This window comes from Cricetulus griseus, chromosome 2 (assembly GCF_003668045.3).
Source record: "Cricetulus griseus strain 17A/GY chromosome 2, alternate assembly CriGri-PICRH-1.0, whole genome shotgun sequence".
NCBI classification, from domain to species: Eukaryota; Metazoa; Chordata; class Mammalia; order Rodentia; family Cricetidae; genus Cricetulus; species Cricetulus griseus.
Window position 1 is genome coordinate 191,389,045 of NC_048595.1, and position 26,712 is coordinate 191,415,756.

The window sequence follows — 26,712 nt, forward strand, 5'->3', positions numbered from 1 at the left end:
GACGAAAGTATTTCTTGGTGAACTTGTAGGGATACCATAGGAAACGAAAGCCTACAAGGCAGTCAGAGCCCTGGTGTCAGAGTGACATGACACACACCTAAAGAGTCTTCAATTTAGGGTGAATTCCAAGGGTTCGGTTTATGGACAGAGAGAAACATTGCTTGTTTTATCAGTACTGTGTCACTCTCAACTCTTAAAATTGGAATAGCTTAATTATTTCTCTTAAACTTGTCATGCATGCTAATAGAAATTCTAAAAATTCAGAAACAAGGAAAGAATATTAAAGTCACTTGGTCTTTCTACACAGAGAAATAGCCACTGTGAGCTTTCTGTTGTTTATTTGTTAGTTTTTGTGACAGTCTTGCTGTGTAACCCAGGCTGGCCTCAAACTCAAGATCCTCCTCCCTCAAGCCTCCTGAGTGTCAAGATTACAGTTGTATATTGCCATACCCAACTTCTGCCAGCTGCTGAACAACAGCTTCCTTCCCGATACCTAGGTAAAATTACATACATACACACACTTTTGTGCCTACACATACACACACACACACACACATACACACACACACACACACACACACAGAGAGAGAGAGAGAGAGAGAGAGAGAGAGAGAGAGAGAGAGAGAAAGCCTTTAGCATATGGGTCAGTGTGGACATCTAAGATTCAAATTGTAACACTCTATGTGCATAATTTTTAAAAGGATTATACAAAGCATCAAATAGTGTACTGTAAAAAGAATTTATGTAACTATATAAATGTCCCCCCCACCCCCGGGAGGAGCTTGCTATTGTATCAATTACTTTTCTATTGCCATGATAAAACATTATTATGTAGACAACTATAGAAGGGCTTATTTGGGCTTATGATTCCAGAAGGATGAGTCTATGATGGTGGCATGAAGGCATCAAGGCAGGAACAGGCCTCACATCTAGAACTGCAAGCACAAAACAGACAGAGTGAACTGAACATTTCACCTCTGTAACTTATTATGTATCGCCTTCTACTTACTTGAGATTGGGTTTATTCTTGCTGTTTTCCCATCAGTATTTCTTGTGGGACTGATCAGTGTGATGAATTGTTTCAGTTTCTTATTACTAGAGAGAGAATTTATTTTCCATCATTTTAAAGCATAAACTTGCAGACTATAGTACTCTTGATTGAAAGGGTTCCCCCAGCTCTCTGTGTCTTTAAGGCACATTCTTTGAGATGTTTATCCTCATGCATCCACTTTGAGTACTATTTCTGCTGTGCTGTTCTATTACACATTTGGATAGTGTTTTCATTTTCTATAATTATTTTATTTCTTCTTTTAAATCATCCATTTGTCATTTAGGATCACATGATTCAATTTCCATGTATTGGCACATTTTTTTTTTCATCCTTCTTGTTGATTGGTACTTTTATTCTGTTGTGGTTTGAGAGTTAAGCTTCTTAAATTTATTTCAGCTTCCTTTGAGATCAACCTTGGTTCCATGCTGATCAAAAAATTGTGTCTTCTGATACTGTGCTGGATGGGTTTTAGGTGCCCAAAGTCTTTGGATATTGGAAAGATTCAGGGCGTCCTATCATGAAGGCTAGAAAATACATCCCTTAAAAAGAAATTATTTTAATTTTTTAGAAAATAATATCAAGCATGTGAATGTGTGTGAGAGAACATATGTGGAGGTTGGGGGACAACTTGCAAGAATTGCTTTCTCTCATTCCATCAGTTGGGTCCCACAAATCGAACTCAGGTCATCAGGTTTGGCTGCAAGTACCTTTCCCTACTGAGTAATCTCACCTACCTGTTTTTGTTTTAAATCTTTGTCACATGTGACTTGATTACAATGAAAGTTCATACTAAATTATGTTTTTCTGTAAATATGCACTTGGTACTCAAGTGTTTTCAATTTGGCATGTAGTGCTGTTTACAGGCTGAGTTTCACTTAAATGGCACTCCCAGCATGGAGTCAGTTGTGCTAAAATCTCAGGGCCTACTGAGGTCTGAGGACCTGTTACAGTTGTTGTTTGTTTGTTTGATTGATTGATTGATTGGTTAGTTGATTTTTATGTCTTCTATGTCTTTCTCTTGGTATTTTGATACTCCTGCCTCCATCTCCTAAGAGCTGAGATTATAGGTGTATACCACCATACCCAGTTTATGTAGTGCTGGCTATCAAACATATGGATTACTACATGATAGACAAGTACTTTTCAACTTGGCTAATACATCCCCACCCACTGTTTTGCAGTCAACAAAAGGGGTGAAAGTGGGTACCAGGTTAAAAAAAAAAAAGAACCTTAAAGCTTATTTTTCCAAAAAAATAGAAATAAGATTTACTTTGATTTACCTTTTGATGAATCTAGGTCTACTACATAATTGAAGCATGATTGTGTGTAGGAGCTTTCTCTCTTGTTCATACTCTCTCTCTCCCTCTCCCTCTCCCTCTCCCTCTCCCCCTCCCCTCCTCCCTCCCTCCCTCCTCCCTCCTCCCTCCTCCCTCCCTCCCTCCCTCCTCCCTCCCTCCCTCCCTCCCTCCCTCCCTCCCTCCCTCCCTCCCTCCTCCCTCCCTCTCTCTGCAGTGGATACAAAGTATTAAAGTTAAAAGAACCAAGAACTGCATCTGCCAGATGCTAGTCGTGAATGCTTCCTTTCCAAACCAAAACTGTGTAAACTGTTCCTTAGAAAAGTGGCTGGCATCCTTTGAAAACTCCCTGTGAGAAATATGTCTTAAGAACCATGTGAGCAGTCATTCTTCTCTTTACCTTTTTCTTTCAGTCTTGACGTCAGAGTCAATCTCAGAACCCAATTCTTAAAAATTTTTTTTTTTCTTGAGCCTCTGCATTGGTCCATATCTAGAGGTGTAAAAGAGAATGCAGCCACTGGGAACGAACTCTGTGTTCTGTGGTAGAGAGTAGAAAATGCTCACTCGAGGAGGAAAGAACAGAAGAGAGGGGGCTTGAACACAAGAAACATTTCTGTTTCACAATCTGTAGGATGCCCTCAATAAGTTTTTCTTCCACTTGCATGAATTTAGCAGTCGACTGATATGAATGGTTCAGTAGTCATTTACTCGCTTCTTTTAAAATTGCCTTTAACTTTTCACCTATGGCTTTCCGTTTTACTAGCATGAAAGTTCAGTTTTCTGATACCCACTCAGAGATAGGGTTGAAAATTCCTTCTCCTCCCCCTTGTTTTTTCTTTAACTGATTGTGAAATGCAATGAGGACTGCCTGTGCCCTGTAGACTCCCCCCTCCACCCACCCCCAACCCCCCCCCCCCCGCAACCTCACCCCACCCCAACTTAAGGTTTTCTAATCTGGTGCAAATGCAATGGATTGAAACCTACTCGGAGCCTGGAGCCTTATAGTTTGTCCCAGAAACACGCATGCCATGTCTGCTTCAAAGTCACCATGCTCTCACCTATTTTATTTTATAACAAACTAGTTATATGCCATCGCAGTTGAGTTGAGAAATCTTAACTCCTCATCTATTTGGCTTCAGTTTACAAGATTCTTAAGGCTTAGACAAATAGTTATAGAAACAAAAAAATCTACCCGGTGTAGAAAGCATGAGGTTGTTGCTATGCCGACCCTCATTTGACACTCCTGGTGTTGGGAATAGTGTCTACACCTGATAGAAGGCTCTTTGCTGGTGTTTGCTACCATACACAGATCTTCCTCAGGGGAGTTTCTGTGACTGCTGAGACTTGTCACTCAAGTGGAAAATTCCAGTCCTTTCTGTGTGCCAGCAGGTAGGTGGGGTTCAACTGCTTGTTGCATTGAGATTCTGCTGAGACAGAAATTCTAACTTGTTGAGCCCAGAATCTATTTATTAATTAGCATATCTTTGTTGGTATGTTTGAAAGTTATTCGTCTAGACTAGGATGGCAAGTTCTTAAATCAGCACTGATAACATCAATCATTATGCAAGAGACTACCTGTTGGTGTCTGCCATTCCAGGTTTCCTGCAGCTAAGTGAACACCATTCATCTGGAGTCCAGGATTCAGGCTAGGGCTCACAGGGCCAGCAATTCCACTGTGGTGTGGGTGAGCAGATATTACACTGCAAGGACCTCACGCCTAGACACTGCATGAAAGAGGTGGCAGCATTTGAGATCTGTCTTTTCTTCAGGTTTTAGTTGTTAATCCCATCCATTGAGAGTAAGACCACTACCACAGTTTAAAGCCAAATTTGAAGCAAGCTTTAATTAAATGCTGGCTAAGTGAATGGGCTTTGGCTGGGTTCATACCCAGGTTCCTGGGAAACAGACCTGAGTCACAGTTTGTACCATGTTCAGAGGGAAACCCCATAATTCATTGCATTTCCCATCAGCTCCAATCAGAGACGAGCATACATCCTGACCTACCTACAGCCTGTGAACCTCTTATGTGAGCAAGCACATCCAGTGACGATGGGTCAAAGAAACTTGTTTAGAGGTATGAAAAACATGTGGTTTGTTATCTCCCATAAACAATAGCCTCCAGCATTTCAGGAACTATCTGTCCTTGGGCAAGTAACTTGCAGATCAGAAGCATTTTTGTTTCTTGGATCTCTAAAACTGAAAATGTAACTTTGGCTCTCACATAGTCATGGTTTCAAACTCCAGTCTACATGGGATAGACAGGTGATGTAATTGAGTGAGACAGGTATTGAAGACTTGGAAAACTGGAGCCTCGTTACTTAATATTAAGGCTCTGACTTGATTTAAAGTAACCGGTCCCCCTCTGCTCCATCCAATTGCTGTCACATAAAATACGGCTTTGTTTTGCCAGATCTTTGGATTTGTTGTGTGAAGTCTGAAATGTATATGAAGAAGTTTCTTTATCATAAAGAAATGACAAACAAGCAGTCCTTTATCAAGTCTTCACAACTATTCTACTTCCTTCACTTCTTTGTCCAAATGTCACTTTGTCAGTTAGGATTTCCCAGAATTCTCTTTTAATTTGCAACATACTCTTCTCTGGCACTTCCTTATCCTCCTCCGCTTTCTCTTTCTCTACAATATCGATGGATACCCAATGTCAGGGCCAGCACCTTTTATCTGACTACTCCTTGTCTGGATGTCTAGCACCAAGGACAATATTTGACCCACATTAAGTGTTCAAGAAATTATAGATTGAGCAAATGAATGATGGGATGCAGGCCCACACACAGAAACAAGTCTGGGGTAAGATGAATGAGGTACCCAGGGTGAAAAGCTTGTATGGGGCCGGGTGTGATGGTATACACCTCTAATTCCAGATCCAGAGGCAGAGGCATTCCTAGTCTACACAGTAAGCCAGCCTAGTCTACACAGTGAATTCCAGGGCAACCAGAGCTACATGGTGAAATCCTGTCTCAAAAACAAAAACAAAACAAGACAAAAAAAACTAAGCAAACAAAAGTGCTTTTATGGCATCTGAAATGAGCATCTTGCCTGTCTTCCTTGTCCAAGCCATGGTAATAGCGATGCAGTTGTCATGGCAATCTCTGTTATGAACTGAAGGTGGGATAAAAGAGCCAGGGAAAGGGATTAGGAAGTTTAAATGTTAATATTACTATTATTTTAAAAAGTACGACTCCAACGGTTCACCGATGTGTTCATCAAATGCATGAATGATATTGACCAGAAATGACGCCATATTACTTTGTTTGAATTTAAGTCTTCTACGAATTAGAAAGTTATGTTTATGCTTTCTTCTCCATTTTTATATAGAAAAATGCAAACCAAGGCAAACTCATATGAAAAACTTCTATCACTGGGGAAACAAAATTGATTTCAATTTTACAGATGGGAACAAGCAGAATTGAAACTACGCATTAATTGGAAAATCACTAAAATATGGAATAAATAGAAAAAAGAGTGAATGCCTATGGAATAGGACTATAATTAATTTTCAAATTGAAATAAAAATAAAACTTTAAATGAGCAGTAATAACTACTCATAACATCTACAATATCATAACATCTACAATAACAACAATGTTTTCAGCACCATGCCAAAATCCAGGCAACATTTATCATATATAATTGACCATCTATATCTCTAGGTATCTTGTCATATGTGTACTTTTAACAAACCAGATGGAAAATACTTGAGAAATATATTTACATCTCTGTGGAATATGAACAGATTTTTGCCTCACAATTATTCCTGAAGCAATACAGTACCAGCAACTATTAATAGCATTGTTATTGTATTCTTTGTAATCTCAAGGGGCCTTGAAGCTTAAAATCTGCAGAAGTTATTTGCAAATGCTATAGCATTTTCTAGAAAGAACTTGAGCATCTGTGGACCTTGGTATCCAGTCCTGAGATAATTATTGCTTAATTTGATGGAAGAAAGTACCATTCTGTACTCACGTCCACTAAAGTAAGAGCATGGATACGCAGGATGGTTGCAGGAGCAAATGTTTTAGGCTATGTCATGGGAACTCTGGCTGAGTCCTCTCTGAGGCATGATAGTTACCAGATACCGAAGGAGGAAATGAGGCAGATCAAAATGCAGCATGCAAAGGAATTGTTGGAGAACTGGTTTCTCTAGCAGAGTTGCAGTGGGGACAACATCCAGGGAACCTTTGAAGAACTCAGCAGTGCCATGGGAGAATCAGCTTTCACCAACTGCCTTGCTGGGGAGTGCAAAGCCCCTCAGAGTGACAGCAGCAAAGGAAGAACTTTCTGTACTCCTTCCCCCTAACTCCCTCTAATCCCAGGAGCCCGGGAGTCTAGCTGAGCGGAATGAGAGAGGTGCAGATGAAGCAAAGGGCATACCTGCTCGGTTTGAAGCTTGCCCTTGGTAGGGGAAGGAAAATGATTTGACTCAAAGGGGAATCTTGTGTGGCAGATGGGACTGGATGTTGTAATTATTAGAGGAAGCCTTGTGATAGGAAATGATCTGGGCTCCTCCTGCCTCCACCTTCCAAATGCTGGGATTGCAGGGATGTGCCACCATGCTGGTTTCGGCAGTACTAGGAATGGATTCCAGAGCTTTGTGCATGCTGGAAAAACATTCTACCAACTGAACTACATGCCCAAACCACACAAATGTTTTTATCAGCATGTAGTAATTATAGGAAGCAGAGGACTTCATTATAACACTTCCATTCACGAACACAATATACTTGGATCACTTCCGCCTCTGCTATTACCAGTTCTACTCACTCCTTTCCCCTTCCCACACCCCTAATAGTCTCCCTTTTAGGATAGGGAACATGTTTTAAAGAGACAGTGGGCCATATTCAAGTTTACTTTCTCCCTTCCTTTTTGTTTTGTTTTTTTGAGACAGGATATTGTTTTTGGTTTTTTTTTTTTTTTTTCTTTTTAAATGTAGGCTGTCCTGGAACTCACTATGTAGATCAGGCTAGCCTTGAACGCACAGAAATACATTGCCTCTGCCTCCCAAGTGCTGGGATTAAAGGCATGAGCCACCTTGCCCAGATTCAATTTTCTTTTTTAGCTATTTCCCACAAGCGTGCTTGCTGTGTGCATTGATTGTTCAGTGCTAACGCTGACCTGCAGTTATGCTACAGCCAGTCCCTGTAATTATTATTACATTTTCCAGAAACTTTCTCTGGTGGAGAATAGCAATTTTTTAATAAGATCAAAAATAAAAGATGATCACCCATGCATTTGAGAAACTAGAGTCCATTCCTTTTAACCCAGGTGCTGTGAAATGAGATGCTGAAGCACAATTAAACTGTATTAAGTACAGTAATAAGTAATAACTACATCATGGAATAATTGAGGACGTGGAGGAAGTCGGATCTGTGTATCTCAAAGAATGCAGCCATGGGACCAGCAATATGACTCAGTGGGTGAAGTGCATGCCATGTTAATCTGGCGATCTGAATCCAAGCCTCAAAACTCACCATGGAAGGAAAGCTGATTGAAGTCTGCTCCGACCACATGCACACCAGCACACATGCACACACACACATATACACACACATGTGTGCACGTATGTGCACACACTCACCACTAATAATAAATAAAATTTTAAAGTATAATGGCATTAATACAACTTTTAGGACTGCTTGGATAATTAAAAGAGACTATAATATAACTGAGACTAAAGACAACATCCAACAAACCAAAGATAGTATTATTAAAATAGATGAACATAGAAGTGAGAAGTCTCACTATGTTGGAAAAATCACTTATATCATTATAACTCTTGTGTCTGTTATCATTATTATGTGTTGACAGGCTTTTGAATATTCTTTTTTTTAATTTATTTATTTTATTTCATGTGAATTGGTGTTTTGCGTACATGCGTGTCTGTGTGAGGCTATCAGATCCCCTGGCACTATAGTTACAGACAGTTGAGAGCTTCTGTGTGGATGCTGGGAATTAAACCAGGGTCCTCTGGAGGCACAGCCAGTACTCTTAACCACTTAGCCATCTCTCCTGTCCAAAACATACTCTTAGAGAGGCGGCAAGGCAGGGTTTCACTATGTAGCCCTGATTGTCCTGGAGCTTACTCTGTAGACTAGGCTGGCCTTGAATTCAGCAATCTACCTGCTTCTGCCTCCTGAGCACTGAGATTAAAGGTGTCCACTCAGCTACTTTTGAACATCCTTATGCAAGTATATATTCTAAGAAATACATTTTTGTGGAAATAAATTAAAAGTATGTTCATAATTTTCAGGAATTTCAGTAACACATGGCTTAGTTTGTGTCTTAGTCGGTGTTCTATTTCTGTGAATGGACACCATGATCATGGCAACTCTTGCAGAAGAAAGCATTTAATTGGGCTGGCTTTTACAGTCTCAGAAGATTAGTCCATTATCATCAAGATGGGAAGCATGGCAGCACACACGCAGAGATAGTGCTGGAGAAGCAGCTTAGAATACTACACCCAGATCCACAGGCAGCAAGAATAGAGAGCCACTGGGCCTGGCTTGGGCTTTTGAAACCTCAAAGCCCACCCCTAGTGACACACTCCCTCCAACAAGACCACATCTCCTAATCCTTCTTTGGTAGTTCCACTCCCTGATGACAAAGTATTCAAATGTATGAGCCTATGGGGTGGGGGCATTCTTTTTTTTTTTTTTTTTTGGTTTTTCGAGACAGGGTTTCTCTGTGTAGCTTTGGAGCCTATCCTGGCACTTGCTCTGGAGACCAGGCTGGCCTCGAACTCACAGAGATCCGCCTGCCTCTGCCTCCCGAGTGCTGGGATTAAAGGCGTGTGCTACCAACGCCCGGCAAGGGTGGGGGCATTCTTATTCAAACCACCACAAGTTGTAAAATACTTATCAAAACACATGTGATGTTGTTAGCCCTGTTCCTTGTCATCTGACAGTAAGAATGGGTCATCAGATCCCACCCCCTTTCAGCTAGTAAAAAGTTACAATTGATGGTGGTACTTCCTTTAGTAAATAACTAGGTACCTGAAGACTGATTGTATATCTTGTTTGTACAGCGTCTTTCAGCATGCCATCCCTTTGTAGAGATGAATTGTCTGAAAAATTGTTCTCTCCCGATGGAAACCAGGGTCTGGGTGTACCCATGAGCTGTGAGCAGAATCCTTTGAGAATAGGATAGTAGGATGTAAGGATATACAGTTTCCACAATTTACTTTCTGAGGCCAATTCCATTCATCCTACCTTCTCTCTCTCTCTCTTCTCTTTCGGTGTCATTGCAAAACCCAGGTTGGTGAGATTATAGGTGTGTGCTTCCAGGCTTGGTTCCAGGATGTATGTAGTTATTTGTGTTGATGGTTGTATGTGGTTGGTTGCGGTGATGGTTGTATGTGGTTGGTTGTGTTGATGGCTGTATGTGGTTGGTTGTGTTGATGGCTACATTTGTGAAAGCTCATTTAGCTTTCACTTCAAGTGGTTGGGTACTTCAGTGCGTAATTTTACCTTGATAACAAGAGAAGTTAGTGGTTCCCATTTGCTTATAGAATTAATTTTACAACATTAAGCTGGAAAAATGATATTTAAAGCTCTATCCCTTGTAGTCTCAAGCTATGTTCAACAGTGTTTTTAACATATTTTGTGACATGGTCCCTTTTATGATCCCATTAAATCAAAGGGGACAGAATTTTTTTTAAAAAAAGCTCAATTTAATTATTATTTGTGTGTGTATTTGTGTGTGTGTCTCTCTGTGTGTGTATGTGTGTGTGTGTGTAGTAGCATGAGTTTGTGTGGACAACATACAAGCAGCAGCCTATGGAAGAGAGCATTGAATCTCCTAGAACAAGAATTACAGTTGTTAGTGAGCTACCTGATGGGGGTCCGGGGAACTGAATCTGGGTTCTCCACAAGAGCAGTAAGCGCTCTTATCCATCAAGCCATATTTCTAGCCCCCAGATTCTATGGTTTTCAGTGATGGACAAAGTCACAAATACTGCTTTTTATGCTGCTGTGGATTTTCTTCTATATCTAGATGAAAGAAGATGCTAAATTTCAGTCAGAGATGAGTGAAAATAGTAGTGTAGTGTTTTATCTGACGGCAGCCCTCCTCCACACTACCTCTCCCTTCCCCATCTCTAATGTTTGGTTCCCCCACCTCCAGTTTAGGCCCAGGTTAGCCTCAGGACACTCTCTGCTTTAAGGTAGTGTCACTCATCCTCAAACCCCCAGAAAATAGCAAGTAGTCTGAATGTGTGGAGGGCAGATGAATCAGACAGTAGAGAACGTGGGTAATGCAAAACCTCCTTCCGGGCATTAGAACATAACATTCGCTTCTCAAAAACTTACAGTAATGTTCTAACCAAATAAAGATTAGCCTAGAGCTGGTCGGAGTGTAGCTAGTGTTTAATCAACTAGAACAAACTGTCAGTTCTCCCCTGTGCCCTACCCCACGTCTCTGTGGAGTCTCCTATGTGGGGAATGTCCTTGCTAATCTCTGAATCAAAACACAGCCAGTTCTGAGGTTGGCACTTTCTGCTTCCTCCAGCTGGAAGCTATCTGGATTCTGTCTCTGTTCCCTGAGAGCTTGGTTCAAGTCTGTCTGTTTAGAATTTTAGCGCAGGCTACATTTGACATGGGTACTGCTGAGGTGCAGACTTCCCTTTTCCTTATAATCAAGCTCCCTAGGGCAGGGCATTTACCATGTTTCTCCATAGCACCCTTGCTTGGTGGTCCCCAAAGGTAGGGCTTCACAGACTCAGGCTGTCTCTTTTGGGCTGACCTCTATCTCCCACAAATGTCTGCCTTATACTATTCTTCTATTGATAACTCTAATCTATCTGTCACTGGAAATAAAGCTCCAGTATAATTTTTCCCTTCACTGGGGGCCTCATACTATAAACATAAACCTTCTAGTCAAAAAGATAATTGGTGCTATGTAAAGTTTTCAGGGAATGACATTTATACACTCACTTGCTCAATTATACAGTCATTCAAAGATTAGGTGAGAGTTTGCTGTACAAAACAGATCTAATTAGAAGTGGGTATACACAAACTATAATATGTGTTTGTGACATGGTTTGTTGGTTGCTTAGGAATAAGGGAAGCAATGTCTCTGTGAAAATTTCAGTCCATCTTGTGTAAAATGGAGCTCTTCAAGTAGGATTCTACTAATGTGGCCAGTTATCAGTACCCACAGATTCCTTGTTGACTACGAAGTTACATTTAACAGCATATAAAACAATAGGATCTTGCTTTTTCTGCTGCAATGTGACCTTGAACAAATTCCTGAAGATCTCTGAGTCTGCTTTGCCATCTATAAAACATGTATGAGGTTGTCATCTACCTCCTAGTTGTTTGATAATTAATTGAGTTAATACATGCCATGGTTTGAAAATGGCCCATATGTAAAGGTGTGCTCTCGGTGATAGGCTTGAGAAATGCCTTGAAGTCAGAAGAGGTGGAACATACTGAAAGAACCAGTCTCTGTTTTACTGACTTGAGATGTGAATGCTTCAATAAGCACTCTATGCTGAGCTACCAGTACCAGGGTCCCAAACCCTTCAATACACTTTCTATGATGAGCTACCAATACCAGGACCCCAAACCCATGGTAGCATCAAGTCTTACCTCCAAAAGCATGAGTCAAAATAAGCCTTCCTTTACTTTAAAATAACCTGTCTGGTGTCTCATTGGAGTGAAGTGAAGCTGTCGACACAAAGCCTGCATAGTACTTAGCACAGAGTCTTATATGTGATAAATGTTCCATGAATATTAAAGCTCGGCTAAAACAAAGCATCTCTCAAAGAGCTACTTCTTGGGAAACACTTGCTTCATTCCAGGAGCTAGATTAGGCCTTGAGTACATAAAGATGAATAAAACATAGTCTTTTCTGCAAGGTGCTCATAATATAATTTTGTGTTTTGATCTGTGGAATGGAGGTTCCGGGCAGACTTTTTCAAAAGATCTATTTGCTAGTTAAATTAAAGAAATAGAGTGTCTTAGGCAGGCACACTTTATTTTTAAGGTATATAAAGATACTTTAAGATTTATAAATGTTAAAATCAGCTAATATTATTTCATATATTTTCATTACCTGTCATCTCAAACCATATTAAAGAACCATGTATGAACATGTGGTAGTACCCAACATTGTCTGCAGGGTGTTAAAATTGTGGTGACATTGGGGGATATAGTGGTTGAGTAGACAATAGCTTCTCAAAGAAACTCAATCATTTCTGCTTAGGTGTGGGGGAACCCTTGCTCCCAAAGACATTAGGGTATCAAGATACGGCAGAGTAGAGAATTACACTCAAGGGAATATTGATCTAAGAACTTATAGGTAATTTCCAAAAGGCTACACATTGTCAGTATTTATTTTTCTCCTTGCTATGATAAAATAGGTGATAAAATGAACTTGGGGGGAGGGCAGGAAGGGCTATTTTTGACTCATGGTTTGAGGGTAGAGATTGTCCCAGCAAGACATCATGACAAGAGTGGCTCTAGTTATGTTGGCAGGGACGTGAAGCAGCTGGTTACAATTAATTTGTAGCCAGGAAGTAGAAAGAGATGAAATGCTGGAGATAGCCAGCTTCAGTCTCCTCTCCTTTTTATTTGGTCTAAGACCCGGAACTCATAGGATGCTGCACACAGTCAGTTCAATGCCTCTGGAAATACCCCCACAGATGTACCCAGAGGTATGTCTCCAAGTCCAGCCAAGTCGACAATGAAGATTATCAAAAGTCCATCATTCTCACCATCTGAGCGTATCACTTTTTTAAAAAAAAAGACTTATTTTTATTTGTGGAGGTGTGTTGGTGCTATGTGTGTGTTTGGGGTGAGGGTGGGAGCTCGTGGTATACTATAGAAGCCAGAGGAGTATGACAAGTGCCTTGTAACTGGAGTTACAAGTGATTGTGAGACAGCCAACATTGGTGCTGGAACCAAACTCAGATCCTCTAGAAGAGCGCCAAGTATTCAAAACTGTTGAGTCATCTCTCCAGCTCCCATGCAATCACTTTTAGACCAGAACATTTTACCACAGCCATCAAAGCCCATCTCATAATGCAAAATGAATTTAGTCTCTCTCTAAAAGTCTCCAAAGGCCTACCATTCCAGCTTTGTTAAAAAAGTGTCAGTGAAGAGCAATGTCAGCGTTGAGAACTTGGAGATTTAAATGCAGCCCCAGAGAAACTTCATCATGAACCTGAGATTCCAGATCCCTGATAGCACTGTCCTCACTGCTCAGTCACATTCTCTCAGTTTCACCAATGAAAACAAAAACAAATTGATAAAATGTTAAATGCAGTTTCTGAACTGTGAGCTCCCCTAAGTTAAAAAAAAAAAATAGTTACATACTTTCGATATATGACAGAAATGTTCATTCCCCTTTCCCAAAAGGAGGAACAGAGGTGCAATGGGGAAAGATCGTGTCACATTAAGACTAAAGTTCAACAGGGCAAACACTAAATCCTGCAGCTCCATTGCTGGTATCGGTGGCAGCAGCAGCTGGGTGTAAACAACCCCACTCCTTCAGTTCTACCATGGCTGGCACATGTGATCTCTTTCACAGACAAGCTCCACTCTGCTTGCATATTTCCTTGGCTATCCCACAGTCCTAGCTTCTCCAGCATCCTGGGGTCAGCACTGTAACCTAGGCATTGACCTTCATGGCTTCATGTAGTGGCTTTGGGGGGCTTGCTCAGAAAGAATCTGACCCTTCCACCTAGTGGCTGATCTCAGGCCCCTCACTCTTGCAGTTTGCATGCCTGCCAAACCAGCACAATGCAGCCAATGATGTTGAGTTCTACCAGCTCTAGCTACCCTTTACCATAGCTGTAGTGGCCTCGGTGCATCCTAGCAGCTGAACCTGGGAAAACACTCCCCCTAGGTTGTTGTTTTGAAATGGGAACCCCTTCAGTAGTGTTGCCAGGAAGGTTCTCTCCACCCAGATTATTTACATTTTCATAAGTTGGAGCCTTCAGTGGGTGGGTCAGGGAATCTTTCCTACTGTCATATCGAGGACCATTTTGTTTCTCTTCAATAGTACTAATCTCTTCAACCATTATAGCTGCTCTCTGTTCACTTTGTTGGAGCCTTTAAGCTCACTCCCACTCCTTTTTAAACCAGTCTGCACACTTTCCATGTCTTTGTGCTTTGAATTGTCATGATAAATCTCAATAAGTACAGTGATCAGTAACCATGCCATAGCCCAAATGTTATGCTGTCTTAAAATTTCTTCTGCTGAACACTTAGTTCATTTCTTTTGAATTCAATCTCACTCAATGATAAGGACATGGGGAGAAAACAATCCCATTTGGGGGCCCCAGAATATACCATACAAGGCTTCTGGTTCAACTCCCAATAGTCTCTGTTTCCCTCGTTTAGTGTGTCTCTTTCTTTCTTTCTTTCTTTCTTTCTTTCTTTCTTCCTTCCTTCCTTCCTTCCTTCCTTCCTTCCTTCCTTCCTTGCTTTCTTTCTTTTTTATCGGTTATTCGATACAGGGTTGCTCTGTGTAGCTTTGGAGCCTGTCCTGCACAGACTTATGTTGTAACATGTTAGGTGGAAATGAAGCAGTGAGCAGTATAGGACCCTGTACACACTGTGTACCTTTCCTAGATGTACATATGAGTGTTTGTGTCCTGTGGCTGTAGCTTTGGTGGTTTGAAACGTGACAACAAAAGTCATTCTTGTGGTAGATCTTGGCCCCAACATAGGGTTTTTCTTCCCTCATTAGTGGACAGTTCACATTTTCACTTACAGTAAATGTTTTATGATTCTCTTCACCACATCCAAGCTGTGGGCATCACTCCCCTCACACTTCAGAACCATTAAGTAAACTAAAGGTTGCCTAAGCATGAGTGCTATGAAGGGCAGCCCCAGTGATCTGAAATCCAGTTTGTCTGCCCAGTGGATAAAGGCTGAGCCATACATATCACATGGACACAGTGGACACAATTGAGATCCTGGACAGAAGTGAAGAGGGCAGTGCAAGACTCTATCCCACAACTCAGAGCAAAATACAGTTTAAAATATATGATCTGCTCCTTCTAGAACTTTTGATTTAATATTTTCAGGCTACTATAGACTAGTGAGTAAATAAAACCATGGAAAGTAAAACCAGAATTGAGAAGAAACTACTGTGTTCACACACCAGTCAATTCTCAGCCTGTTCTCTCCCCTTTTCCCATAGCCCAAGTATTTTCTTTCTTTCTTTTTTTAAATTTAAATTTGTATTTGCATGAAGAGAGCATCAGATTCCCCTGGAACTGAACTTACAGACTGTTGTCAGGCATCATGTGGGTGCTGGAAACAGAACCCAGGTCCTCTGCAAGAGCAGCAAGTGCTTGAAACCACTGATGCATCTCTCTAGCCTCTCCTAAGAGCTCCCTTCATTAACTCACAAAGCTGCTGTGGTCTAATGAACAGTGATGCTTCCTAGTTGTTAAAGATACTTTGTTGTCAAATGTCCAGGCAGGTGAATCCTGGCTTTGAAAGTAACTAGATGGGAGAGTGCCAATAACAGAGAGAAATTAAAATGTCTTCATTACAATGCATCCCTGTAGGTCTGCTTGAAGAATTAAATGAAATGAGATCAAAGTTCCCTTTAGTCATTTGAAGCTTGCCAGTGCAGTATTTGTCACATACCACCTTGCTAGTAGTATTCATTTAATGCTTTCTTTGATCCCATTAAAAATTTAATTTAAAAAAGCAAATAGAATATCATTCTACCGGGTGATACAATTTGAGAGGTGACTGGAATGAGACAAGCCATAGTCAGACACAGCTATTCTGAGGCGACTAGGACAGACTGTCACAGAATGACAAGTGAGGCATGGAGAAGACAGCCATTCACAAGCCACAGTGGGGAGGCCAACGAGACTTCTAGCTTCCAAACTGTAAGAGAAGAAAACCTTTCTGTTGTTAAGCCACCCAGTCTGTGGTACTATGTTACAGCACTCCTGGAGAGTTAATGTAGAGTCAACATTCCCTAAATGAATAAATAACAACGAAGGGCATAGTATGTACTCTCCATCCACAATGCCACTCAAAGTCACTCACAGCTTAGTGTGTTTAAGAAAGCCAGGGTTGCCTAATTTTATACAGCTAGTACCTACTCTCACAAATTCTTCATCTTCTTGCCCCTTTACCTCCTTGTTATAATCCTGCAGGGACTAAAGGCCCCCACCTAATATTTACCCTGAAGAAGGAGAAGGAGAAGGAGAAGGAGAAGGAGAAGGAGAAGGAGAAGGAGAAGGAGAAGGAGAAGGAAAGAGAATGAGGAGGAGGAGGAGGAGGAGGAGGAGGAGGAGGAGGAGGAGGAGGAGGAGAAAAGAAGAAGAAGAAGAAGAAGAAGAAGAAGAAGAAGAAGAAGAAGAAGAAGAAGAAGAAGAAGGCGGCGGCTTCTGAACCACCCTCCCACCACTCCACATATCTCTGAGTACCAATCACAGGCCTGGTCTCCTTCTCACATCCACAGACATGCATGTCTATTAAGTCCATAGTGTAGCCTTTCTGCTGGTGATACAGCCACAAAAGTCAGCACAGCTGGAATCTCAACTACTTCCCAGATGGGGAAGAGGGGAAAGCTTGTGTCTTCTCCACAGTTACAGGAATTCTGTCAGTGACTTAGTCTGTAATACTCGTGTGTGTGTGTGTGTGTGTGTGTGTGTGTGTGTGTGTGTGTGTGTGTGCATGCACACGTGCGCACAATCCTGTGCATGAATTCATATATGTGTATATATTCAAATATGTATTTAAAATATTTGTAATCAGATAAGGCAGTGTTAGAGATCCTAAGTCTTTCAGCTTCCCTCTTAGGACCAAACAATTTATGGGAACAGAACAAATGTTTAGGGAACTTCTATTTAACTACTTCTCCCAAGAAGCAATAGGTAGGAGCTGGAAACAGTAGCATGGCCCACAGCTAGCTAGGAGACAGACACAGAGCAAAGGAATAAGACAAGGCCTCCAGGTGCCCAATCAGTCAGGCTACAGAGCTGCCAGTGAGCTGGGAGCACAGTGATGCAAGTAGAATGTACTGGAAGCCTCTAGAAACCCCTAGAGCAAACAGCAGCTCAGCTGTGGACAGAAAGGGCACGGTGACCATTCGCTGAGATTTGGGGTTTGGGTGTCTGTGGTCATTGTTTCTTTTTAGAGTAAATTGCTTCATCTTAGGAAATGTCCTGGCTGTAACCTCTTAGTGGCATATTATGTTCTGATGCATAAAATCTGGTGAAACCTCAGCCTATAAATAGGTCCTTTCTTTTGCCTTGAAGTTTCTATACACTAGGAGTTTGGAAAGTCTCCTGAAAAGAAGGCCAGACTCCACCCTGAAGTTCTGCTTTCTACCGTCCTCGTGCATCTTGGAGTGTGTAACAGGAAAGCACTGTATTCTCTTTCCCGTTACAGACGAAGTTTACAGGAAGTGAAGCCAGGCAAGCCTCCCTGTGCTTCACACAAGTTTGCACGTGTGTGTACCAACAGTCAGTATTTTAAATGCCAGACTTACCTGTCATGTAGCTATTTACTGTCCTCTTTCTATTTGTTTTAAATCAATGGCAAACTCTTGTTCTCAGAGTCTGCTGTGCTCAAGTCCTTATGTCCTTGCTCCTACCTGGTTCTGTCCCATGGCCTCAAGGCCTGGATCCATAGGAGAAACCATCAGGGGCTCCATGCAACACCTACCTGTGGTGTTTACTGGGCTCTTCATTTGTTTTGTTTTGTTTTGTTTCTCCGTTTTTAAATTTAAATTAGAAACAAGATTGTTTTATATGTCAATCCCAGTTCCCTCTCCTTCCCCTCCTCCCCTGCCCCCCACTGACACCCTTCCTATCCCAGACCCTTTCTTCTCCCCAGGGAGAGTGAGGCCTTCCACGGGGGGGGGGGGGAGGGATGTCTTCAGAGTCTGTCATTTCTTTTGGGATAGGACCTAAGCCCTCCCCCATGTGTCTAGGCTGAGGGAGTATCCCTCTATGTGGAATGGGCTCCCAAAGTCCATTCCTATACTGGGAAAAGTACTGATCTACTACAAGAGGTCCCATAGATTTCTGAGGTCTCCTCATTGACGCCCACATTCATGGGGTCTGGATCTGTTCCATGTTGGTTTCTTAGCTATCAGTCTGGGAACCAAGAGCTCCCCCTTGTTCAGGTCAACTGTTTCTGTGGGTTTCACCAGCCTGGTCTTGATCCCTTTGCTCATCACTCCTTCTCTGCAACTGGATTCTGGTTCAGTCAGTGTTTAGCTGTGGGTATCTGCTTCTACTTCCACCAGCTGATGGATGAAGGCTCTAGGATGACATATAAGTTAGTCGTCAATCTCATTATCAGGGGAGGGTATTTAAGGTAGCCTCTCCACTGTTGCTTGGATTGTTAGTTGATGTCATCCTTGTAGACCTCTGGAAATTTCCCTAGTGCCTGATTTCTCTTTAAACCTATAATGGATCCCTCTTGATGTTTATAAGCATTTTGACTCCATGTGTATTTGTGTGGCACTTTTGTGCCTGGAGTCTGCAGAGGTCAGAAGAAGGTGTCACATCCCTTGGCACTGGAGTTACAGACAGTTGTTACCCACTGTGTAGGTTCTGGGAATTGAACCTGGGTCCTCTGGAAGGAAGCAAGTGCTCTTGACAGCTGAGTCATCTCTCCACCCCCTGTGCTTGGATCTTAGAAGAAACTTTAACAATGACATTTCCTTTCTCCTTGCAATCTATCTTCTCATCTGCTTTCTGTGTCCAATGCCTCCTAGAGACTTAGACTCTAAGAAAATTTTAACTAAGGGAGGCGTGTAAATTATAAAGTAATATAGGAAAGAAAGGCACACTCACTCTTGTAAACATCCTCACTACTCTTCTAGTGTGTCCCTCTGAAGAGCACACGCTAGTGGAAACTGCTCTTAGCTGGGTGCCACCCTCTTCCAGGAATGGATTGGATTTCTATCTGCTAGCAAAGGAGCTCCAGAGACCATCCTTTTCCTTCTTTCTTCCCCTTTTCTCTGTCATTGCTGCTGTTGTTTTAAAGACAGGTTCAGTACATAGCTCTAGAACTTACTATGTAGACCATGCTGGCCTCAAACTCACAGATTTCCTGCCCCTGTCTCTTCTCCCCCACCCCTTCAGTGCTAGAATTAGAAGCATGCACCACCATGCCTGCTCTCCTAAACAGATTTCCAAAACAGCTTATTTGCTGATGACCTTCTGTCATAGAAAATCCAGTCACTCAGGGATAAATAGAAGCAAAGAACCAAATTTCATATAAAAAGTAGTGGGGAGACAATTTTTTTTTAGCCTTGTCCCTACCCATTGTATTACTTTCTATATTTACAGCCAATATGACATGAGTTGTTTGCTCATTCCTGGGCAGACATTTCTGGAAGAGGAAGCATTCTTCTGGGAAGGAAATACCTCTACAAAGAACCAATGTCTACATTCAGTGCACATAAGAGTTCTGCCTAATCTGCTGGAGCTCCCTTTGGAGGAGTCCCGAGAACCTGGCTGACAGCCTCTAATATGGCCTCTGACAATGCCACCTACTGGCACACATTTCTCCTACATAAGGGGAGGTAGGACTGGTGGCTTAGTCCTAGCATGAAATGCAGTCAAGGTTGTGGATTGCTACCTCTGTGGTCATATTGCTGTATATGACCATCTTGATGTCTGAGCCACTGTAGATCTATGGCTGATTGTGAAGTAGCAAGCAGCCATATAAGGTGCCCATGTGGCAAGCACCTGAGGGCAGGGGCTCTCAGTCCAACATCTAAAGAACTGAAGTCCACCAACAATCTCTGTGAGCCTGGAGGAGAATGCTTCCCCAGTCTAACCTCTAGGTGTGAGTGCAGTTTGGCTGGCATTTGAAGCAGAGTGATATATAGATAAAGAACTTTTAGATGCTTGAAACATGGAAGTTGTGAGGGGACATGTGGCTACTGCTTTAAGCTGTTGGCTTTGTGCTTATTCTGTGTCTGGAGAATGAATGCAGAGACTTCTGGGCAAGAGCCATTGTGAAGCAGTATTCTGTAGGCTCTCCCAGCTGGTTAGGATGGCTGCCACTACCCAGCCCCAACACACCCCTTAGGAGACTCTGTCTACTGCTCTAAGTTCTTCAGAGAACTCTCCTCACCTGGGCAAGTGCATTTAACCTCTGTAGCTCATGGCACTCCTTAAGATCAGAATGACTATAGAGAATTATCTAAAACTAGAGTTCAGACAAGGAGAGATCCCTGAAGTACCTCGGAAGTCCAGCATGTCTACAAAGATTTGGCCTCTCCTACACACTTCTGAGGATCTTTCTCTTAGACAGTCTACAAATCACAAGTTCTGCTGTGGGACTTACTCTTCGGAGGTGAGGGACAGGCTCCCAGCAGCCCATTTAAATCACATTATCTCATTCATTAACCCAACAGATTCCCCTATCTATGAAACAAATATAATAACAGTGCCTATTTTATAGTTTTCGTGAAATGAGTTAATGCATGTAGACTGTGTAAGTAGCATTTGCATATTAGTGTCTTCGAAGATCATTGATGTGATCATTGTTGTTATATATTAGTAGGGCATAGACAATGAACTGGTCTTTGGAAATACTGAGATGTGTAAGATAAAGACCTTGCAGCTGGGTCCTCATCTAGTTACCTGCACATTGAGTTCTGAATGGAGAAATCAGGCCAGGAAGTTTGATCAAGGATTAGAAAGCAGACATTGGAGAACCACATGGAGGGTGAAAAAGCACATTCTAGACAGGTGAAGGCTAAAGCTGGGCATCACAAAAGGACTGGACCCAATAACAGCCTCTGTCTGCTTGGAGTCTCAGTGGTTTGACAGAGAACAGATAACTAACTCTACCCATTGCATGACATTTACAGGGTTGTGCCAGTAGGTGTACATGAAGGTAAACTGTGTGTGTGGTCACCATAGGCAGAAAATAATATTTATGTATGGCTTCAGAAGGCTGTAACTCACTGAGAAGTTAGATTTGACTGTGCTTTCGGGAGGCTGGTGGAAACTCTACTGGGGCAAATGGTCCCAGTTCCCCTGGAACACTGTTCCTTTTTACGAATGGAACAGGATACAGCAAAGATTTCTGGGAGCAGGAAAGAAGTGGGGCAGTTGTTTAAAATTAATTTCTTGGACATCAGCCTAGGCTTCCAAACAAAGATGCCATTCAGAACTAAAGCCGGGGAGTTTCTTCACGAAGACCTTGTTCAGGATAAAGGTAATATGAGCTTGGGGCTTGGCTTCTGTCGTGGTATGGTGGATGCCAGTGGTGAACTCAGAATTCCTTCTTTTCACCTCTGCACTTAGAATGACACCAGCCGATAACCAAATGTTCACTGTGCATGTGCTAGTAATAAATCTCTGAGCTCTAGTTAATAAAACTATGTAAGGAATGACTAACTGTTCAAAGGGACAGCAGAACTCATAACGAAGGGACTCATGTGGGTTCTCATATGGCAGGGACCTTTGGATCACTTCTAAAATAATGTGGTATCAACACAATTTCAATTAAGAAATAAACTGCTCAGACACTATAGCAATGACTAATTTCTCCCTCAAGCCCTCTTTCTGGCTAATGAATACATCTTAGTTTTTGTTTCCCTGGCTTGAAAGGATACAAAAGAATTCTCCCTCATGCTTCTGCTGAGCTTTCTCAGTAAATGTTTCCCACACGATTGCAGCGCTGTCAAGTTCCTGTCCAGGCCTACCCCAGAGTGCCTTGATTTCCACCATCGGTACGTCCTTTAAGCTTGAGACCTTTATACAGCAGCTAGTGATGCATAAGCTTGCATCAAGCTTGCAGTTCATTTATTGGGATGGAGGGAGCCGAGGCCTCACTATGACGCAGGCCAGCTTTGTGGAAGCTAAGCCTTGGTATTTACTACCCTGGATACATTCTTTGTGTGCCCCTGAGTTTAAAGACCTTAAGAGAACAATATCTCTTCCCTCTAAGATAACAAAAATACTTAATTGAGATGATGTCATTGTTTTGTATTGGTTTGTGTGAAGATATTCAGTCAGAGTTTGATTGGAAGAGTAGAAGAGGACTAGCTGTTTAGAAGTGTATGGACAGAGTTTTACAAGAGGAGATAGCAGAGGGATAGGGACTGATTTCTTTGGATCATCATCTCTCAAAGAGTTGATATTGGCTGTTGACAATTTGTGCTAATGAGTTCTACAATATCATCATATCTGTTTCCCATTCAATTTCTAGCATTCAGTGTTTGTAGGATGCTTTATAGAAGGCAGAATAGTGACTCCCCAATGATACGAATGTCCAGGTCTGCATGTGTGACTGTCTATCTTATATGGAAAAAGGGACTTCACAAATGTGACCAAGATTCTGAACCTTGATATGATGTATTTCCCCTGGATTAGCCGGGAAATCCTTATTTAACCAAATGAGCTTTTAACAGTGGCAGAAAAGAAAGTCAGACAAGTACAGCAAGATAAGAAAAGAGAGATTCAGCACTCTAGAGGAACGCTGGGCACGAAGATAGAGGAAAGTGGCCATGAGCTGAAAAACACTGGCAGCCTCTGTAAGGCCCTCAGCTCACAACAGACAGGGAAATGGGAGTCTCGGCCCGCCAACTACATGGAGCTGGAACAACCTGTAAGAGCAAGGAAATGCATTGTCCCCAGAATAATACAATACACAGAAGTAAGATAAAACCTTGATTTTACTCATTTACCTTTCAAATATTCATGAGGCAATTATAATAAGGATGGTCCTGAGCCAAGGGCATGAATAAGACCCAGTTTGAGCTCTCAAAATATTTATAAGAAGATAACTGGAGAAGCGGGAATAGGGTTCAGACTTCCAAAACACCGTGTTCTGCCTTAATTCTCTGAACTACTCAGCCTCTCCTTTTACCTACTATTTCAGGACAGTTAGTCACTGTGGAGGTGTGTAATGTTTTGCCAGCTCATTGGCATGGGTCTAGTGCAAGCAAACTAGAGAAAGATACTGTTTTCCCATCCTTGGTCTGACTCCCTTCCTGTGAGACTTCAACCATTTCATAAACACCCTCATCAGACTGCTACTCCCCAGGGACACGGTGACATCATTTCTGCTCAGAGGTGTGCCTCGGAATCATCTGGAAGGCTTATGAAAACACAGGTTCCTGGACCGATCTCAGAGGGTCTGACTTGGTCGGTGTGGTTTGGGGTCTGAGAAAGCATTTCTTCCAAGAGCCCAGATAATGCCTTCAGCCCATAGGCTGTGCTGTGAATGTGTTTGGGAGATTCTTCCTGGGTTATCAATAAATAAGGCTGATGGATCCATGATAGTTAGAAAGAGACAGATCTCAGAAAACATGTCACATGCTTCATCATTGGTGATGACTATTGGATGTCTGAGCCCCAGTAGTTCTCTTCTCAAGTCCTTTCTATACTTAAAAAATTACTTTATTGTTTAATCTTTTAAATGTATGTGTTTGTGTATCTCTTCATGAAGTATGTGTACCAAGTGTGTGCAGGAGCCAGTGAAAGCCTGAAGAGGTCATAAGATCCCCTGGAATTAGATAGTTACAACTGTCATATGGGTTCTGAAACTCTTAACCATCTCTCTGGCTACCACCACCCAAGTTCTTCCCCCACTGCCATTCATAATTTCCTCTAACAACCTGGAATGCTCTGAAACTTGCTACAGATTCAGACCACTAAGAAAGATAAAATATTTGGGGACTGGAGATATGGGTCAGTAACTAAGAGCCTTGGTTGCTCTTCCAGAGGACCTGAGTTTGATTTCTAGCACCCACATGATGGCTCACAACCATCTGTAACTCAAGTTTCGGGGGAAGCAATATCCTCTTTTGGACTCCCAAGCACTAGGCAGGGACATGGTGTACAGGCACACATACAGGCAAGGCAACCATACCCATAAAAAAGAAGTTTAAGAAAGAAAGAAGGGATGAAGGAAAGGAGGGGAGAAAAAAGTACAGACAAATTATGAGGGTAAAAATGGTGTTTCCTTGGGCCCTAAGTCTAGACAGAGTGGCCTGATCTCTTTGCCACAGTAAACAGCGTCCTCATGGTAAAAGCACATTTTCATAGCCCTGAAATCTCTCCTTATGCAACTTGGCAAGAACACAGAGCATGTGTCCAGCTGAGGGACAAGCAAGGGGATTACACAATGTGCTCTGGGGATACCAGGAACCTCACATGATACTGCAGCCTCTCCCCGCCCCCAGCCTCTGTGCGTGTCCCTTCACCAAATTCTGTTGTCCTTTGTTTCCCAATTGAGGTTCTCTTCATTAAGATATCTATAGCTCGTGTCAAGTTGACATAAGACTAGCTAGCACAAATGGTATCTTAGTTACTGTACTATTGTTGTGAAATGCCATGACCAAGGCAACCTATAAAAGGAAGTATTTAACTGGGGGCTTGCTTACAGTTTCAGAGTGTTAGTCCCATGATCATCATGGTGAAGAGCATGGTGGCAGGCAGGCCAGCATGGCCCTGCCTGTGCCTCCCAAGTGCTGGTATTAAAGGCATCCACCACCACACCTGGCTTATCAGGTTATTTTACCATAGCAACAGAAAACAAAACAAAGATACCACATCTTCAAAATATCTTCCCAGCAGCATTTGGATTGCTGCCTGGTTAAAGAACTGTGCATTGTAGCCAAGCCTACATGGCACATATCGGTATACCTTTGCTATAATAAAACTGGACAGAGTATATAGAGAAATGATGAAATGATTGGTCACTTCTTCAGAAAAGTGTGTACTCCCTTCTTAGTTTTTCCCACTGTGATGAAACAGTTGAATCCAACAGCTTAGGAGGAGGGGGCTTTATTCAGCCTCATTTTCCAGAGGTTTCAGTCCAGTCGTTAGTCTGCTGTCTCTGGGTCTGTGGAGGCAGAACCTCACGATGAGGGGCATGTGGTGCAACCAAGCTGCTCACTACATGGCAGTGGGAACTAGAGAGAAACACAAAGGAGGATATACTCCAGAGACCTAACTTCCTGTTAGGCCCCACCCACTCCTTCTCAAGAGTACCCTTGTCTGACCACCAAACCTTTAACAAACAGGATTCTGGGTAACATGCAGGGTCTCAATCACAGCCACATCTAAAACAGTGGTTGATATTTTTAAAAAGCAATTTAGGAATGAAACTGGTTGTTAATCTCATCAACAGCAACATACCATTAATGTAGAGTGAAAGCTATTGGAGGCATAAAACACACTGCTGGCAATATAATTGCATACCAGTTAGCAAAGTGCCACATACAAAGAGGCACTAAGCAAATGTCACCGACTGAGTTGACTATCATATTAATTTTTGAAAGGATCTCAGCAGTCATTAGTTCAGCAGGATCTAAAGGAAATGCCTGCTGAGGATATTAATAGTGTTATTAAGAAGAAAATAAGCTAGTGTTCATGTGCCCATTATAAATGGAACAGAACCATAATCAATTCAGTTCCTTTGCCCTCAGTAGTTAACTCCTGTTCTGTCCATCTTTTTGTTTATTTATTTACTTTGTATATCAAGAAGTTCATACACCCATAGAATGTGTTTTGATCAGATTTACTCATTTCCTTCCCTCCACTAATGCACCATTACACTTTTCTCTCCTAACTTAGGTCCGTGATCTCTCTTTCTCCCAACTTCCTGAATGAGTCCTCTCCTCTTCCTCCTCTATCTCCCTCCTCCCCCACCAATACAGATTGGATCCACTTATTGCTTCCTGTCTGTGCTTGTGTGTAGGACCATGTACTGGAGCATGGGTAGCCTTGCAAGGGCCACATTCCTGAAGAAAACTCCCTCTCCCTTCCTGCTCCATGCTGGAGTTTTGTTAGGCTTGATCTTGCTCAGTTCTTGTGCACATAGAGGCAGCTACTGTGAGTCCTGCCATGTCCAGCAAACATTGTTTCACTGCTCTGAGTCTCAGTCTTCCCACCCCATGTTCTGTAATGATCCGGAACCTGGGGATGATAAAGGCATTCTATTAATCTGTGTGCAAGAAACTTCATCTGTGAGCTTGGCCACTTCCAAACTCAGACTTGTAGAAACTCTGAGGCTTGGTGAAGGCTGGTAGGCTTCAGACCTTGGAAATAACAATATGACTCCACTTTTGGTAAAATCAGGGTGTTTGAGCCTGTTATCCTGTGAACTCGAATAGGCATCATCTGTTCTTTTCCAAAGAATGTATGACCATTTCCCCAGAATTTCTGATCTGTGATTTGTAGCAGGAATCTTAGCCAAGTGATAGGGCAAAATAAAAGCCATCTACCCAAACAAAACCTAATGGCCCCAGCCTTCATATCAGCCAGAACCTTCAACATGAAGAAAAAAAGGGAAATCCTTATTACTGTGATTAATAAGTATCTGAAAATAAGATCAGAAATGTATTAATAACATTTAATCTAAATGTAATTAAGCTGAAAAGTAAATGTGA